This window comes from Somniosus microcephalus, chromosome 23 (genome assembly GCF_052327205.1).
Source record: "Somniosus microcephalus isolate GS21.2 chromosome 23, FLI_Smic_1.0, whole genome shotgun sequence".
Classification (NCBI taxonomy): Eukaryota; Metazoa; Chordata; class Chondrichthyes; order Squaliformes; family Somniosidae; genus Somniosus; species Somniosus microcephalus.
Window position 1 is genome coordinate 50,731,186 of NC_141009.1, and position 18,217 is coordinate 50,749,402.

The following is an 18,217-nucleotide window of genomic DNA, read 5'->3' on the forward strand; positions in this document are numbered from 1 at the left end:
TAATCAATCTTTTTGTTATTTTTTGCTGTCTTTTAAAGACTTCCCAATCTTCCATCCTCCCACTAGATTTGGCTACCTTATATGCCCTTGTTTTTAGTCGGATACTATCCTTAATTACTTTACTTAGCCACGGATGGCTATCTTTTCTTTTACACCCTTTTTTCCTCAGTGGAATATATTTTTTTTGGAAGTTGTAAAATAACTCCTTAAATGTACACCACTGGTCATGTACCGTCTTACCCTTTAATCTATTTTCCCAGTCCACTCTAATTAATTCCGCTCTCATACCTTCATAGTCTCCTTTATTCAAGCTCAGCACGCTTGTTTGAGATCCAACCTTCTCACCCTCTAATTGAATATGGAACTCAACCATGTTATGGTCACTCATTCCAAGGGGATCCTTTACTAGGACATTTTTAATTAATCCCGTCTCATTACACAGGACCAAATCTAAGGTTGCTTGCCCCCTGGTCGGTTCAGTTACATACTGCTCAAGAAAGCCATCCCTAATACACTCAATGAACTCTTCCTCAAGGCTGCTCTGCCCAATTTGATTTGTCCAGTTAATATGATAATTAAAATCCCCCATAATTATAGCTGTTCCCTTATTACAAGCCTCAACTATTTCCTGATTAATACTCCGTCCAACAGAGTTGCAACTGTTCGGAGGCCTATAGACTACACCCACTAGTGTTTTTTTCCCCTTATTATTCCTTACCTCCACCCAAACTGTTTCACTATCCTGCTCCTTTGACCCAATATCATTTCTCTGTATTATAGTGATTCCTTCCTTTATTAACATAGCCACCCCACCTCCTCTCCCTTCCTGCCTGTCCTTCCTGATTGTTAAATAACCTGGTATGTTTAATTCCCAGTCATGGTCACCCTGCAGCCATGTTTCTGTAATGGCCACAAGATCATACCCATATGTCATTATTTGTGCAGATGTTGGAAATCTGAAACAAAAACTGAAAATGTGAGTAACACTTAACAGGTCAGGCAGAGAACAGATTAGTTGACATATCAGGTGTACCGATCCTCTATCAAGACCGGAAGAAATTACTGATGAACTGTTGTAAAAATGATCAGAAGAAGTCAAGAGTAGGAGAAAGAAAAGCACACAGACACACAGAATTAAAGAAATAGAATGACCTGTAAATTGCTTAAGCAGAGAACGAGAGATAGTTAAATGGCAGAGGAGAAACTAGGTATAATGTTCCAAATCAAAAAAAAAATGTTTCAAAGACGTGTTTGAATCTATCAGAAATTTAGTGATATAGAAATGAATGTGAACATTTGATATTCTACATGGTCACGCTTCTGCCCATGACTTGCCTATTACTAATGAAGCTGTGGTCTGATGTTGCGGTTTTGTATTGTACAATAATTAGGAATTGAGATGAAACCTCAACTCAAATGTAAGCCTTTGGCATACAAGAGGACTCCTGTCTAGGATGGATTACAACCCAAAAATAAAAGAACAGAACAATCTTCTAATGCTTTCGACCTGTTGGTCTAGTACAAAATACAACTGATCAAAATATATTTCTAATAATTAAGTCAGCTATTTCCATACTGAGATCGATTTCATTTACAAATAATGTATTTATGCCAAAAAAGCAGCCCCACAATCAAACCATAGATGTTTACAGCGTAGAAGGAGGCCATTCAGCCCACAATGTCAATGCTGACTCTTTGTGAGAAGAATCCAACTAATTAACTGCTATGCTGTTCCTCACCTTTATCTTCTGTTGTTCCAAATATTTAGCTGCTCTTTGATTAAAAGATGCAATTTTGCTGATCCTCTCTAATCACTCTCCTGTAACAATTTTAAATTGATAACCTTCCCAAACAGAGGAACTAGTCTTTCCCTATTGTAGGGGGTGGCGTGTGCCCAGTCAGCTCTGCCCCTGACTGTCTCTGAGCGGTTTGAATCGCTCCCACACCCCTGGGTTCTAGACACCAGACTTGGGTACAGGCGGCGATACAGAAATAGAGTAGACAACTGGTTTGGTGCAAGAAAACCGTATTTTTATTAAAGGCACAATAAAATCACAACTCTGAAAATTACTAGAATAATTACAGGCATATAAAAGTGCACTTATTTGGGAATGGGGGACACACGGCACATCGAGGGAACAAACACATTAAAAATCCCCCTACCCTTGTCCCACCCCCAATACCTAACTAGATTGAGCTACGAGGGGCCAGGGATTTATGCTCACCAATAGGGTTCCTTTTTGCTGTTCGAAACCTGTCGATTAAGCCGGTTGTGGTTTTGGGGTTCGCTCTTTGTGTCTTTTGGGGCCTGCCATCATCACGTGGTCACAGGGCGCGGCGGTGGAGTCGTCTGAGTAAAGTACTCTCTTTTCCTCCGTTAGAGATAGGGAGTAAAGTCTTTGTTAGGTACTTTACCTTGCAGAATGGTTGTTCTTCTGGTGGTGGTCTGGTCGTCGAAGGTTTTGTTGCAGTTGGGGGTCGATTGGCAGTCTACGGTGTTGGCTTGAATTTGTTACCATGGTGGTCGTCAGCTGCTCCTTCTACCCATGCATCGAATGTCAGCTTACCGGGGTGTGTGCCCGCTCATCCCCAACGCTTCTTTACGCTGCCCTTCTCTGCTTATCGGCCTTGCCGTTCGTCTCGTCTTGCCTGCCCGCTTGCGGCCCCATGTGTCCTGTGTGTGTTGAGTTGGGTCCCGTTCTCTCTGCGTGTTTGGCCCTCTGGTGTTGTAATGGGCGGCCTCAGTGTCGAGCAGAGCGGGAAGAGAAGAGAGGAAGAAAAGGCTTGGCTACCGGTGGGCCTACAATTACACCGGTTCTTCACCCCTTATCTGCGCACCAAATCAGGTCAGTTCTTTGTTTAATTTTAGCAGGCTCGTCTAAGGTGTTTACAGTCATTCACCTTAACGGCTTTTGGGGCGGTTGTCTCCTTGCTTAACGGCTTCAATATCCTGGCTGTTCGTCATTTATGAATTTTAATCGGCGTTCTCCTGTCTTGGTGGCTACTTTGAACTGTTACCGATTATGTATGCAAAAAGTTAATGGCCTCAAGATTACGTCTATCCTGAGTTAAACTGTTTCAAGATGAAGGATGCATATTCTGTGTTTATCTAGCTGTCTGGCTTTAGAAATGACAAAGCCTTTCACACAGATCCATGCATGTTAGGTTTCGTTTCAAGATTTGAATGCGCCTGCTTTTGCAGGGCCTTGCTTTTTAAAATCCTGCAGGCTTCTGTCACGAGGTTTCAGAAGCCATTTTCTTTTGGGTACCCTTTTTAATAATTTGTCCATTCAGGGTCCCTTTTATTGATAACTTTTGGGGAATGTGGGAATTTTGAGAACCCTACACTCCCCCCTGTTGATACTAAACTCGCTTTAAGTATCATACTTTCAAGGTGAGCAAAATTCCTGACCCTCCATAGTCAGCCTTCCCCTGTAATTACCTATCTATGATCCCATGACACATGCATTTCCCATTCTTTAAAAATGTAATGTACATAAGCATACATAGACAGAATACAGTCGTTTACACATATCCAAGCATGGAGGGGGTCCAACACCCCTGCACGACTTGGTACACATATATCTTTATTAAATTAACACGTCGAAAGTCTTTATTAAAAACAAAAAAAACACAAAAAAAATCTTTATTCAGAAACACAAAATAAAAGATTCAAACAGGTGTATCTCCCTACACCTTAACATAGTGCTCCTTCCAGGTCCTTTAGATTCAGAATTCTAGTATTGGGCCTTTTCCCTTGCGCTGAGTACACACTAGGTACAATACTATTCCCAGCTGGCAAATCACGAGGATGTGGCAAGCCGTTCTAACCCATGACGGGGTCTCTATATTTTCAAAAATGTCCCACCAGGGTGGAACTACAATGTCCAATATCTTGGCCCCTAACTCTACCGTCTTCTGCTCCAGAGCGTAGAAATGTTTCTGTGAGACTATTACTGCTTTGAGTATTTTGGTAAGATGTTCTGGGAGAGGGGGAATTTCGTAGCTGAAATGCGCTACATATTTTTGCAGGTAGGTGAAATTCTCTTTTACAGTGAGGCGAATAGTGGAGGGTTCACGAATGGGGACAATTCGTTCCTGGGCCACTTGAACTTCTGCCTCGGGTTTAAAGCAGAAACTGCTGTCACTTACTATGCTGTCCATGCTGGTAGTGGGGCGTACCCGTGGTGACACAATATGTCCCACCTCCTATATATGCTACCTGTGGGGGAACATGGTCTTGTGCCATTACCTCCATGGTACAGTTTATAGGTTTTGCGCCAGCAGCTTTAAACCCGCACTGTGGTTTTGAATAGGCATTCAAGTGCTGGGGACACAGTATTATGTGTGCTCCCCGGCTCCGGCACCCCGAGAGGTCAGTACCTGTCATAGCGTGCTCCCACTTTATGACATAAGGTGGGACCGCTGTGAAACGAATGTGTGTACCCCCTTGAATGACTCCAATGTTCTCTACCCTGTATACCAGTGTGGGTCGGGCTGTCCCACCCATGACCGGCATCCTAACTACTATACCCATGATAGTATGGTTTGAACGTCCACATTCTACTGGGACTGGGTAGGCCTCAGAAGCTAGCCGGTGTTGACACGGGCTTAATGCATTCTCAAATGGATGGAGGGCTGCGAGGTGCTTGTTGCTGATCCAGGAGGGGACTAAACCTTGTTTTAAATCCTTCAGATTACTGCGGCCCTCGCTCAGCAAACATGCCCGTATAGTACACACACCTCGTTCTGTGCAGCCTGATCTGAAGCATTTCTGTCCTCTCTTATAAGGGCATTTACAGTCTTTGCGTGCTTCTCCAGCTCAGCAATGATCTCTTTTAAATGGACCGTCATAGCCTGGTCCTCATGTAACTCTGAGCCTACTACCTTATTTTCATCCATTAAGATTTTCCTCAATTGTGTTTTTAGACCGTTTATCTCTGTCTGCAATTCTATGTCACCCAAGCTGTTTATGACAGAGGATCCTGTGTTAAACATTGCGAAAACATCATTCCAGGCTCCCCTTCTTTGTCTCCCCGCATTACCAAGATACTCATTGTGTGTGGTGTACAGTTCTGTTTTGACCACATTGGCAAAATCGAACTCGTAGAATTTCCTAAACATGTCTTTTAACAGGGACTGGTATAGCTGTTCTGTCTCTTTGGGGCACCACTCAGGTAAGTGTACCTTGGTAAGGTTTAAGATCATGGAAGCTACCGCGTAGTGTAGCCCCTGGTATAGCACCTGATCCGTCGGCACTAGTACCAGCCCATTCCCTGGTCCCTTGGTGGTGGCAGGGCACCCCTCCCTGTGTGTCCTTGCTGCCTGGGTTGTGGGTAGGGGCTTTCGGGGGTGGGTCACAAGTTCAGTGTCATTCACTGGGATCGGGGAGTATGGGACCGTGCACGCCTGCAGGCTGGAATCCCACTCTACCCCCTCCCCGACATCTTGCCATTGCCGGTGGAAAATGATGGATATGCCTGTGGGGCAGACCTTCTCTGACCCCCACATACAGACATAAATCCCCATATCCGATTCCCACCACTTGTCCCAGCACACACTCAATCCCCCGTGAGTCCCTGTAATCGCCCAATGGGTATTGTTCCCCAATCGTTCCCACTCGACTGCAGGGTTTCCCATATCCTTGCTCAGTTTTCTGAGCCACCACCACCTATCCAAAGGAATCTGTCCCTGGCATGTTAAACATACACGTTTCCCTGCGGTGATGCTGACCCTTGTGGCAATGATCTGTACCCTGGGGCACAGGAGGGAGGCCTCCCCGTACGTGAACCCGGTCTGGCTGGAGTACTGAGTCGAATTGGACCCCAGCCACCCTGGCCACCTTCCCTCGTGGAAGTAGATGAAGAGCTCCTCCACACCCCGTTCGCCACCTCCATCGGTAACGACTGCTGCCCTCTCTCCTGAGCACCCATAGATGTGGGAGTCCTCCACGTCACCTCGCTTTCCAATGCTCATTCCTATCAGGGCGAGTAGGAGCACGCCCCCCTTCATCCTGAAATCCTCTCCTGCAAAGAGACACAAGAGCATATAGCCAGGTCCCGAGGAGATTCTCTGGCTTGGGTGAAGCATAGTCGGGTCTTGCGACCTCGACTCAATACAGACACTCTTAACAATACTACTACTTATATAAAACTACCAATCACCTCGTTTAAACTTAAACTAAACACCCAAACTTAACAATATCACACTTAAATTGCCTAACTATGTACATCCGCCGCCCGTCTCCGGGCAGCCAGCCTAATCCCTGTTCGGGCTGCGGCACACCGCTCCCTTCGGTGTGGCCGCACTGTCCTGTGCTTTCGGTCCCTCGCAGCCTGTGGCTGCTGGCCGTGGACCTCTGTCCTTAGATATACCCCTGACTCGGGAGGCTGCCCTTTTAAACTGGGGAGCCGGTGACCAAGGTTTCCTCGTCTGTGGCGTGCGTGGGGATCTTCTGGGGACTTTGGCACGTGGGGTTTTTCTGGCTGGTGGTTCCTTAACCCGAGCCACTGCCCACTCTGGTGTGGACTCTCCACTGCTGCTGGCTGGGGATTTTCCTCCTCAGGCTTTACCTCTCCTGAACCTGGGCTAGGGGCAGGTAGCCCTTTGCAGCCTGATGCTGCAGGCTGGGGGTCCTAGCCCTCGGGTCCCACCTCATCTAAACCTGGGTCAGGGGTGGGGCCTTCACCCTCGGGTCCCACCTCATCCGAATCCCAGAAGAGTGGGGGAGTGTCCCAATCGGTGAGCGGTATGGCCCCTCCCCTAAAACAAGCCACTGCACCTGCCTGTGCAGTCTGTGAACTTGCTCCTGCTGCAGGCTGAGGATTTCTAGCCTCAGACTTTATCCCAATGGGCTGTTCTCTTTTCTCGGGCTTAAACAATTTACATTGATTAATGTAACTAGCAGCCTGTTTTAAAGTCTCGTCCGCTGCCCTGAAAGGGCCTTCTATGGACTCCCCATTCCGTCTCCTTACCGGGACGGCCTTAAGGATGCGATCTTGTGCTTGGACCTGCTTTAGGTCCGGGGCCAAAGCTATCCCCTGTGTGCCTACCTTGTCCCGGATTACGGCTACCGGGCCTGCTCTACAGGGATCCCAGAACTCTCCTTCCCCGGCCCCCTGCTTGGCCACCTTGTCGGTCTTTTGGTTACCCTCCCACGTGGTATGGAGGGATCCTAAATCTATGGCCAAAGGTTTAGAAATTTCCTCAGCCTGCTCGTTCCCTGTGAATCCCATTAGGCTATATGGGACCTCATTAGACCTGGGTGAATTGGTCGGGTCTTCCGAATGGACCACCGTGCTGGAAGCTCCAGTGTCCACCGAATATCTCCCCTGCACCATCTTCACCCGCATCTTACCACCGGGCCTGTCCCCCTCATCGTTTTCAAGGGGACACAGGTCGACAGGCTGCGCTGGCTCTAGTCAGGGCTGTGGGTTGGATGGAGCTGATGGGGTCAGAGCACCAGCAGTGGCTGCTACTCTCCCTTGGCCAGTCAATAAGGACCTCATGGCATCCAAAAATGACTCGACCGTGGCGGGAGGGATTCCTGCCTCTGTCTTTTGGGCTGGGGCTGTGGAATTCTTTCCCTTGTTATCTTTCCAAGGGTTTTTGCACTCCTTCCTCCAGTGTCCATCCTTCCCACACCCGTAGCAATTGAGCTTTGTGCTAGAAGGGTTATTCCCTTCCTGATGCCACTCCTTCCTACCCTGTCCAGGTTTTACCTCATGCACCTTCCCCTTAGGTGGGTATGCATCGGTTCCCCGACCATTCCTATAGGCTAGGGTCAACTGCCTGATCACCGTAAGTTCGGTGGTCAGGGGATTCTTAGGGTCAAACCAGACTTCCACCTTGGTACGGACCTGTGGCAAGCTGTTTGCCACCAGGCAGCGGAGCCAATGGGCCAGCTGATCCCGGTTCAGGAATGTCCGGTTAGGTGCCCCTGTACAGGCACTCCTATATACCGGCCATAACCTATCCGCGAAAGCCTGTGGGGTTTCCCCTGCGAGCTGCACTGTCTTCGCCACATGGGAGAAAGGACTTCCCTCATTCATCCCCATGGCCTCCAGAACTTCCTCCTTGAGCTCCCCATATGCACACTGCCCCCTCTTACACTGGTCAGAGAGGGACTGGAGGAGCTTACTCTCCAAAGAGGACAGCAGCATTTTGGTCTGCTCAGCATCATCGCACTCGTTGACGCCGGCTGCCTGTTCCACTTCCCTGAAGTGGGCCGAGGGGTCCCCTTTTTTGGTGAGCTTTGGGATATTGCTCACCATAGCCCTAAGCTGTTGGGTGCCGTAGGTTACTACAAACTGGTTTTGGAGGGGTCCCTCTTCCCCGTCATTAGCGGGTGGGCCAAACCTCTGCTCCGGGCTGGGCACATCGGCCCTGGCTCCAGCCTCTCTTGCGGGGGTTGTTCCACCTCTGCTTCTACCCCTAACACCACGCACCCCTTGCTGCCAGACCTCGCTAAAACCTGGCGCTACGGGTGGTGGTCGTGGGACCTCCTGTTCCTCAACCGGGCCATCCCTTGGCACTACCCGTGGTGTCTGAACCGTTCTCCCCAGGTTCCCTGTAAAGTCGACTTGGGCTGCCTTCGGGCTTATAAGGCATACCATGCCCTTTGCCCTCCTTAGGGCCAGGCTCAGATTCTCTATCTGTTCCTTGCAGGGGCCATGATCTGCATCTTCAAACCCCTGTTCACTTGCCAACTTATAGGCTGCCTTTACGTCTTATACTTTCTCCTCCTGCTCTCTTACTTGTCTCACTAGGCGGGCATTCTTCTCCCGCAACCTCAGCTCATTACTCTTGGCCTCGGTGACCTGGCACTGTAGGTATTCCAACCTGGCCTTATGTTCTCCCATTAATTGTACCCTTTCCTGATTCAGGGCCTGTAATGCTACCAGTAACTTCTCCCCTGCTAGAGCCTTGTCCTGGACCTCCAGGGCTGACTCCCTTATCTCGGCTGCCTGTGCTGCAACGAGCCTGTCCAAAAGCTGGACCTGCTTCTTGAAGCACATCAGCCAGATTGCCTTCTCTAGGGATTTCTTGTGCTCCTTCCCTTGTATCTACTTAGCTGTGGCATCTACCAGACGCCCAGCCTTTAACAGATTGGTGGTCCACTTCTTCGTGATAGTCACCTTGCTGAACACATAATCAGAAATCCTTTTCTCCATCATGGTTTGCTTTGCCGAACCATTGTCTACTGTATTGCACCTCTGTTGCCGGTGTCCTGCCGCGGTCGCCGTTTCTGTAGGGGGTGGCGTGTGCCCAGTCAGCTCTGCCCCTGACTGTCTCTGAGCGGTTCGAATCATTCCCACACCCCTGGGTTCTAGACACCAGATTTAGGTACAGGCGGCAATACAGAAATAGAGTAGACAACTGGTTTGGTGCAAGAAAACCGTATTTTTATTAAAGGCACAATAAAATCACAACACTGAAAATTACTAGAATAATTACAGGCATATAAAAGTACACTTATTTGGGAATGGGGAACACATGGCACATCAAGGGAACAAACACGTTAAAAACCCCCCTACCCTTGTCCCACCCCCAATACCTAACTAGATTGAGCTACGAGGGGCCAGGGATTTATGCTCACCAATGGGGTTCCTTTTTGCGGTTTGAAACCTGTCGATTAAGCCGGTTGTGGTTTTGGGGTTCGCTCTTTGTGTCCTTTGTGGCCTGCCGTCGTCACGTGGTCCATGGGCGCGGCGGTGGAGTTGTCTGAGTAAAGTACCCTCTTTTCCTCCATTAGAGATCACAGAATCACAGAAACCCCACAGTGCAGATAGAGGCCATTTCGGCCCATCGAGCCTGCACCGACACATATCCCACCCGATCCCTGTAACCCCTACACCAACACATATCCCACCCTATCCTGTAACCCCACGTATTTAATCCCCCTAACACTAAGGGTCAATTTATCATAGCCAATCAACCTAACTTGCACATCTTTGGACTGTGGGAGGAAACCGGAGCACCCGGAGGAAACCCACGCAAACACGGGGAGAATGTGCAAACTCCACACAGACAGTCGCCCGAGGCCGGATTCGAACCCGGGTCCCTGGCGCTGTGAGGCAACAGCGCTAACCACTATGCCACCGTGCTGGGGATAGGGAGTAAAGTCTTTGTTGGGTACTTTACCTTGCAGAATGATTGTTCTTCTGGTGGTGGTCTGGTCGTCAAAGGTTTTGTTGTGTTTGGGGTTCGGTTGGCAGTCTATGGTGTTGGCTTGAATTTGTTACCGCGATGCTCGTGGTCGACAGCTGCTTCTTCTACCCATGCATCGAATGTCAGCTTACCGGGGTGTGTGCCCGCTCGTCCCCAGTGCTTCTTTACGCTGCCCTTCTCTGCTTATCGGCCTTGCCGTTCATCTCGTTTCACCTGCCCACTTGCGGCCCCTTTTGTCCTGTGTGTGTTTTGAGTTGGGTCCCATTCTCTCTGCGCGTTTGACCCCCCGGTGCTGTATTGGGTGTCCTCGGTGTCGAGCAGAGCGAGAAGAGAAGAGAGGAAGAAAAGCCTTGGCTACCGGTGGGCCTACAATTATACCGGATCTTCACCCCTTATCTGCGCGCCAAATCTGGTCAGTTCTTTGTTTAATTTTGGCGGGCTCGCCTAAGGTGTTTACAGTCATTCACCTTAACGGCTTTTGGGGCAGTTGTCTCCTTGCTTAACGGCTTCAATATCCTGGCTGTTTATCATTTATGAATTTTAATCGGCGTTCTCCTGTCTTGGTGGCTACTTTGAGCTGTTACCGATTATGTATGCAAAAAGTTAATGGCCTCAAGATTACATCTATCCTGAGTTAAACTATTTCAAGATGAAGGATGCATATTCTGTGTTTATCTAGTTGTCTGGCTTTAGAAATGACAAAGCCTTTCACACAGATCCATGCATGTTAGGTGTCGTTTCAAGATTTGAATGGGCCTGCTTTTTAAAATCCTGCAGGCTTCTGTCACGAGGTTTCAGAAGCCATTTTCTTTTGGGTACCCTTTTTAATAACTTGTCCATTCAGGGTCCCTTTTATTGATAACTTTTGGGGAATGTGGGAATTTTGAGAACCCTACACTATTCACTATCAAAATCCTTCACAATTTAAAAAAAACCTTTATTCAATCTCCTCTCAACCTTCTCCACTGCAATGGAAATAGTCCCGGTGTCTCGCGTCTCTCTTGATAGCTATAGTTTCTCACCTCCCTGGCACCATCCCGTCTTAAGCTCTTGAATGAAATTCATTGGTTGTGACTGCTCGTGAGGTTAGTTGGGCGTCGTGACATGACATGTGTAGGGGGTGGTGTGTGGCACGTGCACCCAGTCAGCTTCGCCTCTGACTGTCCTGTGAGCGGTTCGAATCGCTCCCACACCCCTGGGTTCTAGACACCGGACTTAGGTACAGGTGGCGATACAGAAAATCGAGTAGACAAGTGGTTTGGTGTAAGAAAACCAAGATTTTATTAAAACAGAAATAAAACACAGTCTTATGAGAATTATTGGTATAAAATACAGGCATAAACAATTACACTTATTCAGGGAATGGGGAACACACGGCACATCGAGGGAAAACAACTACATTAACAATCCCCCTTATCCTTATCCCACCCCCTAACTAGATTAAGCTATGAGGGGCCAGGAATTCATGCTCGCCAATCCAAAACCTGTTGCTTTAACGTTGTGAGTTTTGAGGTTTGGTCCTCTGTCCTTTGGGGTACTCCGTCTCCACGTGATCTCAGGGCACGGTGCTGGATTTGTTGATGCGACACACCTTCCCTCTCCTCAGCTACCGTCGTCGTCTTGTCGCGATGGGTTCTCTTCTTCTTCTCCCTCGGGCGGGCGTCGGCGATGACGGGGCGGTTGGCGGGTCGTTTAGCGGTCTTCACTGCTTGTTTGATTTTACTACCCAAGCATCAAACGCCAGCATATTTGTCGTGGGCATGGACACCCGCGTTTAATGCCTACTTATTCGCAGTGTTCAGTAGCCAACTTATTCTCACTGTCAATACATACATACACTGCTAAATTCTTCCCCAAATGCCAGCTTATAACTAGGCGTTTGGTTTTTACCAATGCATCTTTTGCTGCCCTTCTCTGCTCTTGCCGGCTTTTACCTTCTTCTTCGTCTCAACTTGTCTCGTCTCGTTTCGTGGCCCGTGTGTCCTGTATGACTTTGAACTCGGGTCTCGTTCTCCTCCTGTATTTGGTATGGGTGTCCTCGGTTGCTTTGTCAGTGCGGGGAGCAAGAAGAGAACCCGCCACGAGGCCAGGGCACGAGTACGAGCGGCAGCAGCCCAAGACCATACGAGAGGTCAGAGTCAAGAGAGCGATTGCTACTGATGGGCCTACAATTATACCCGTTCTTCCACTTCTTATCTGCACGCCAAATCAGGTCAGTCCATTGTTTAACTTTTGGCGGGCTGTTTTAGATGATTACAACCATTTGTTTTAAAGACTTTAGGAGTGGTTTTCTCCGGGTCTAATGGCCCCAATGTCCTGGTTGCTTTGTCATGGATGAGACTTGATTTTCCCCATCCTACCTTGATGGCTACTGTGAGCTGTTATTGATTAAGCATGCAAGAAGCTAATGGCCACCATTATGGGCCCATCTAGCTTGATTCAATTCAATTCAAATAAATACGTATTCTGTGTTTACTTTGTCTGGCTGGGCTCTGATCACAAATCCCTGCATTTTAATGTTTCGTCTCCAGGCCTGCTTGCTGGCAGAGCCTTGCTTTTAAAAATCCTGTCAATGTTGGTCACGAGGTTTGCAGAAGCCATTTTGTGTGCCCTGTGTTTAATAACTTGTCCAAAAACAGGGTCCCTTGATCCGTAACTTGGGGAGTGCGGGAATTTTGAGAACCCTGCATCTTACACATGGCAGAGACCGCACCTGACCTGAGACTCGACTGTCAGAACCATTCAGCCCTCACTGAAGCCAGCATCGGAGGAGAAATGAAGGTGTTGAAGTTGACCAGCGTGGTCATGCTATAAAGAGAATATATTGTTGTGGATTTTTGAGGGGTTTTGTAAGCATAGAATTTTGTTTTGCACTCCATAGTCAGTAGTCACATGATGTACATGGTGGATACATCTGCACTTCCTGACCCTATAAACATGGCAGACATCTTTACTCCTGGAGGTCTAGGGGCCATTGACAGCTATAGATGTTCAGCAACACTTCTCCTTGATTTAACACATTAAAAACTTCTCGATTGACCTGTCCGTATCTATGAGGTTAAATCTTAGCTTTCAATTGGGGGAAACCAGCCTCTAACATTGGTTTTCGATCAACAAATAGCCAGTTTCCCTAAATTTATTGAGTGAGAGATAAAAGAAAACAAGCTCGTTAAAGAGAATTTAAACTTCAAGGAAAAGATATCAGGAAAGAAAGGATAGGTCAGATTAGGTAGAAAACTGTGAAAGGAAAGATCTTAGAAAAGGGTATTTATATACAAATAGATAATTAAACATGAAATCACAGAGAAAAGGGAGGTAATAGGCATAATTGAGAGTCGAATTTATTTTTCTCTTTGGCAAAAAGTTTAGCGAAAATGTCGACTGAGTAACCAGGACAATACAACCATTAGAAAGAAAGAAAGATATGGATTTTTATAGCGCCTTTCACGACCACCGGACGTCTCAAAGCGCTTTACAGCCAATGAAGTATTTTGGAGTGTAGTCACTGCTGTAATGTGGGAAATGCGGCAGCCAATTTGGGCACAGCAAGCTCCCACAAACATCAACTGTATATGGCTGCACATTGATCAGAGTGAGTCACAAGGGCAAGCAGCACAGCAGTTGTCCCAGCAACCAAGTACCCCTGTAGGATTTGCAAGATTGGACTTTATATTAATAAGGGTCGAATGGCAGAAGAGGCCGTGACTTTAAAGACTGTTTTAAAAGAAGCCCAGAAAAAGGGGCATACAAAATGGCCACCATACCATGTGACCAGCTTATTGGGACACTTTAAAATGGTTCCTGCGCAACCTCAGACAGATTTGTGGATTCAACCCACAGTAAGTTCTGGAAGCCGTTTCTGAGAGAATGAAACCAGACCCACACGTATGCATATGGATTCGATGCAGATCCAGTCGAGATCGGCCTGGAGACAGAGGCCATCAAAATGTTGCCCCAGACAAAAGGAGGCAATTTCATATTCATGAGAACAGCACCCAGGACTAGATAACGAGATCAGCAGGACATTAAAAACAATGAAGGTAATTCCAGACCAGAGATGGGCCTTTTACCAGCCATTTAAGACATTTTAAAATATAATGACTACCCCACTGTGCTCCCAGCCCGCCAAAAATAAAACAAAGACTAACCTGATTTTGGGTGGGAGATGGAGGCTTCTGGAAGAAAGTATATCTGGAAGACTTTTCGGCAGTTGGGGCAAGCGAGTTGGAACGTAGACAGTTGCAAGCTTGGAGACCATTGCAGCTTGTATCCAATTTTTGAATCCGGACACCCAGAAGAAGAAGCAGGCACTCGCAGGAGGAAGAAGAAAGCCAACATCGAGAAGGCCGTCTCGAAGCCGGCGTTCCGCCCCGGGGAAACACATCGGGAGATCATCGACTGTCCCCGGGCCATTGCCGGAACGAGAGGCCATCGACCCAACTTGGGAGAAGAGACAAAAAAATAAAGGTCCCAAGAGAAGAAACCTTCCAGCCACCCCGGTTCGGGGGAAGAGAGAAAAGAAAACTGAAGAAGCGATGGGAGCCAGCCCAAGGCTCCTCTAACCAGGGTTGAGCCAACGATCCTCGACCCCGCCGACATCCAGGCCTGCCGGTGTCCAGCCACCCCCGACCCCCACCTCAGGAGAGAGGTGTGGCGCAGCTCGCAGGGGCTCCACGATCCACGTGGAGACGAAACGCCTGAAAGGACCAAACACAGACTCGATTTCAAAACCTTGCACTTCCTAGTGGGATTGGTGAGCATGTTTCTGGCCTTTCACAATCAGATCTAGATAGGTTTAATAAGGGGGCGGATTTAAGGGTACAATTAACGTGAGTTGTTGTCCCTCGATGTTCCGTGTGTTTCCTTATTTCATGATGATCTGTGTAGAGTATAAGATGCCTGTATTTGCCTGTTAGTACTGTGTCGTTATGATTTGTTTGTGTTGTTTTTTCCCTCCCATGTACTCCTTTATCTGCTTGCATTTGATTTGATATTTTTCCTTATGCAATAAAATTTCATTTTGTTTCATCAAACTTGGTCGACAAGAGTTTTCTCTACATTGTAGTTCCTGCGCCAAAGCCCAGAGTATAGAATCTAAGGGGCGAGTGGGTCGAACCACTCAAGGTTTTACTGTGCAAGAGAGAGAGGCCTTTAGAGAGAGAAACCTCAGGGAAATCTCTCGAGGAAAACCCCTTACACCCCTGCTACCCCTTCAGCCAGCAGAGCACTTAGGACCAAGACACAAGCAACATGCAGAAGTACATGAAGCACACTGAACAAAAAGAACATGGAAGAAGACTTCCACCTTTCACTCATTCACAAAGTAAAAATATGTTTTGAATATACCTTTTTAAGTATATCTTTTATATTTTTCTCTAGAAAAGGGAAGACTGAGGGGTGAACCAATAGAGGTCTTTGAGATTATGAAAAGGTTTGATAGGGTAGACATAGAGAAAATGTCTCCACTTGTGGGAGTGTCCAAAACTAGAGGGCATAAATATAAGATAGTCACCAATAAATCCAGTAGGGAATTCAGGAAGAACCTCTTTGCCCAGACAATGGTTAGAATGCGGAACTCGCTACCACAAGGAGCAGTTATGGCGAATAGCTTAAATGCATTTAAGGGGAAGTTAGATAAACACGTGAAGAAGAAAGGAACAGAAGGATCTGCTGATAGGGTGAGATGAAGAGGAGTGGGAGGAGGCTCGTGTGGAGCCTAAACCAGTTGGGCTGAATTTCTGTGCTGTATATTCTATGTAATCTTGTCTTCTGTGAGTTTTTTTTTTATTATGCAGAAAATAAAGGGCATTTTTATTCACAAGTAGAACCTTATGAATGCGCGGTCTCGGCAAAAGCTTTGCATGCTGGGAGCGCAGATCAGGAATCCAGGTGGGGAGGTCAATGGGTCCCACAGGGTTTTCTGTTGAAGCTCCACACCTGGAGACCAAGTTGCAAACTCCACTGATTCTTTGGTTTAAGAAACCATCAGTCTGAGCATTCAGGAGAAAGCTCCTTCACTCAACACTGCAGTTGCAATGGTGTTGCTCCATGTTCAATGTCAGACTACAGTCCAGTTGTTCATCCCTTGTGCTGCCATGGGTATAGAGCCAAGAGCTTGCTCAGTCATCAGACCCATAAAGTCAGCATCCTAGGGTAACTCACTAAGGCACTCAGCATCTGCCCTCTACCCCCCTCAACAGCACCCACCTGTGGTGACCTTTGACCATTAAGAACCTGCAGTTCATCTTGTGATGTCTCTTCCCAGAGTTGCAAATATTGGACACAACGGGCTGGATTTTCTTCCGCCACCTCACCCCAAATCAGTGAAAGTTTAGCCTTCAATCATTAGGAATAGTATGAATTAGCAATCCAGGCTAATGATGAGGCATCTGGCCTAACAGGGTAAATTCACTGATCCCGGACTAAAAAAGGGGAGCCTTATGCACAAGGACTGTGAGTCAGAGAAACAGTGCAATTCAGATTGCACTATAATTAATCAATGATGATTTGACACATAAATCGTTAAGCAGTCTGTTGTCAGGTTAATACTGAAAGATGGCTGGAAGTAAAGAATGTATGAACCTTTTGTCTCTGCCTCTGCAGCAGGAGCTCAGGGGAAATGTGCAAATCTCCACCACAGCGGTTTTTGAAGTTTTACTTCACAGTAAGTGGAGGAAGAAGATGAGGACGAGTTGCCTTGCAGACAAGGACCATCTGCTCCTTCAGTGCCTGTTCAATGACACCGCGGCGATGTAAAGCAGCTGCATAGGGCACAGAATCTTACGGTGCCACTGAGTGGCAGGGCCTGTGCTTCTCTCATCATTTAGAAATAAATGAGAATTGAGGAACACGAGGTGTCCACCGCTGAGCGGCACAGGTGTCAGTCGTGCTAAAGTAATAATAAGATGCCAAGCCTTTCTTGGCAATCTCCATAAGGTGTTGATGGGTTACGTTGAAATGACTGTGCTAAGGTCAACAACATTCCACTTTTGGTTGACTTCAATTTGAGGTGACTTTCTGCGCCGTAAGCAAATTACACAGCCACGCTGACAAGATTACATTCTCGTGCCTATGTTGCATTAATAATAACAGGTTTGTGGTGTCAAGCGACAGTGGCTACATTCTGCAAGCTCCTCGGGTTCTGATAAAGTCATGATCGGCTGACTCGGGCCAATGGTCAAACCTTAGCTAATTTTCTTCTCACATTTTGAAAAGTGAAATGACTTTAGGAGATTCAAATATAATCTCCTGAAATTACACATCCTAGCTCAATTCCAAAGGTATTTGTTGGAGGAATGGCTAAGGCAAGGAGTTGGCACACTGTCCTTTCACCTCTGGGGTCTGGGCTGAATCCAATTGACTGTCATATTTAAGAACATATTATGTAATTACATATGTGTCCAGCACGGCGAGCACTATCAATGAATTGGTACGATCCTCTGTGCCCAGTGATGAAGATCAATCCGTTTGAACATGGCTGCCAAATAAGGCCCGGGATGTGTTGATGCTGTTCAAGGAACTTGAACCTTGGTTCGCACATACAACACTGACATTGATGGGATGGGATAGGATTCTCAGTTCCCTGCCAGCTTTCTAAGTGAAATCAATTCAGGCAGAATCAATTCAGTTCCTCATGGGGATGAATCCAAGCCACAGAATCACTTGTTGTTCAGCTCTAATTATCATTTAGCTGCAGACTCCGTCAGAGAGATTTAGAGGAAAGGTTTGGTATTGGAAAGGGAAATGTCACAATGGTGCAGGGGGAACTGCTCTTGTGAGGTTGGGAGTTTCACCCTGCGCAGTGTACAGGCAGGGTAGAAGCAGCTTCACTCTGTTTCTGACCCTGATTTGAGAGGACCCTCTATCAACACTGTGGGTGGGGAAAGATGAAAGGTGCGAGATTCCCAAAACACTGACATCCTTCACCTTGTGTACAAAAACACCAACAATAAGGGGAGGAATAATGAACATAAAACTTCAAACCAGCAATCCAAAAGCAAGATTCCTAACTTTCTATTATTTAAATCCAGTAATATAAGGATTGACA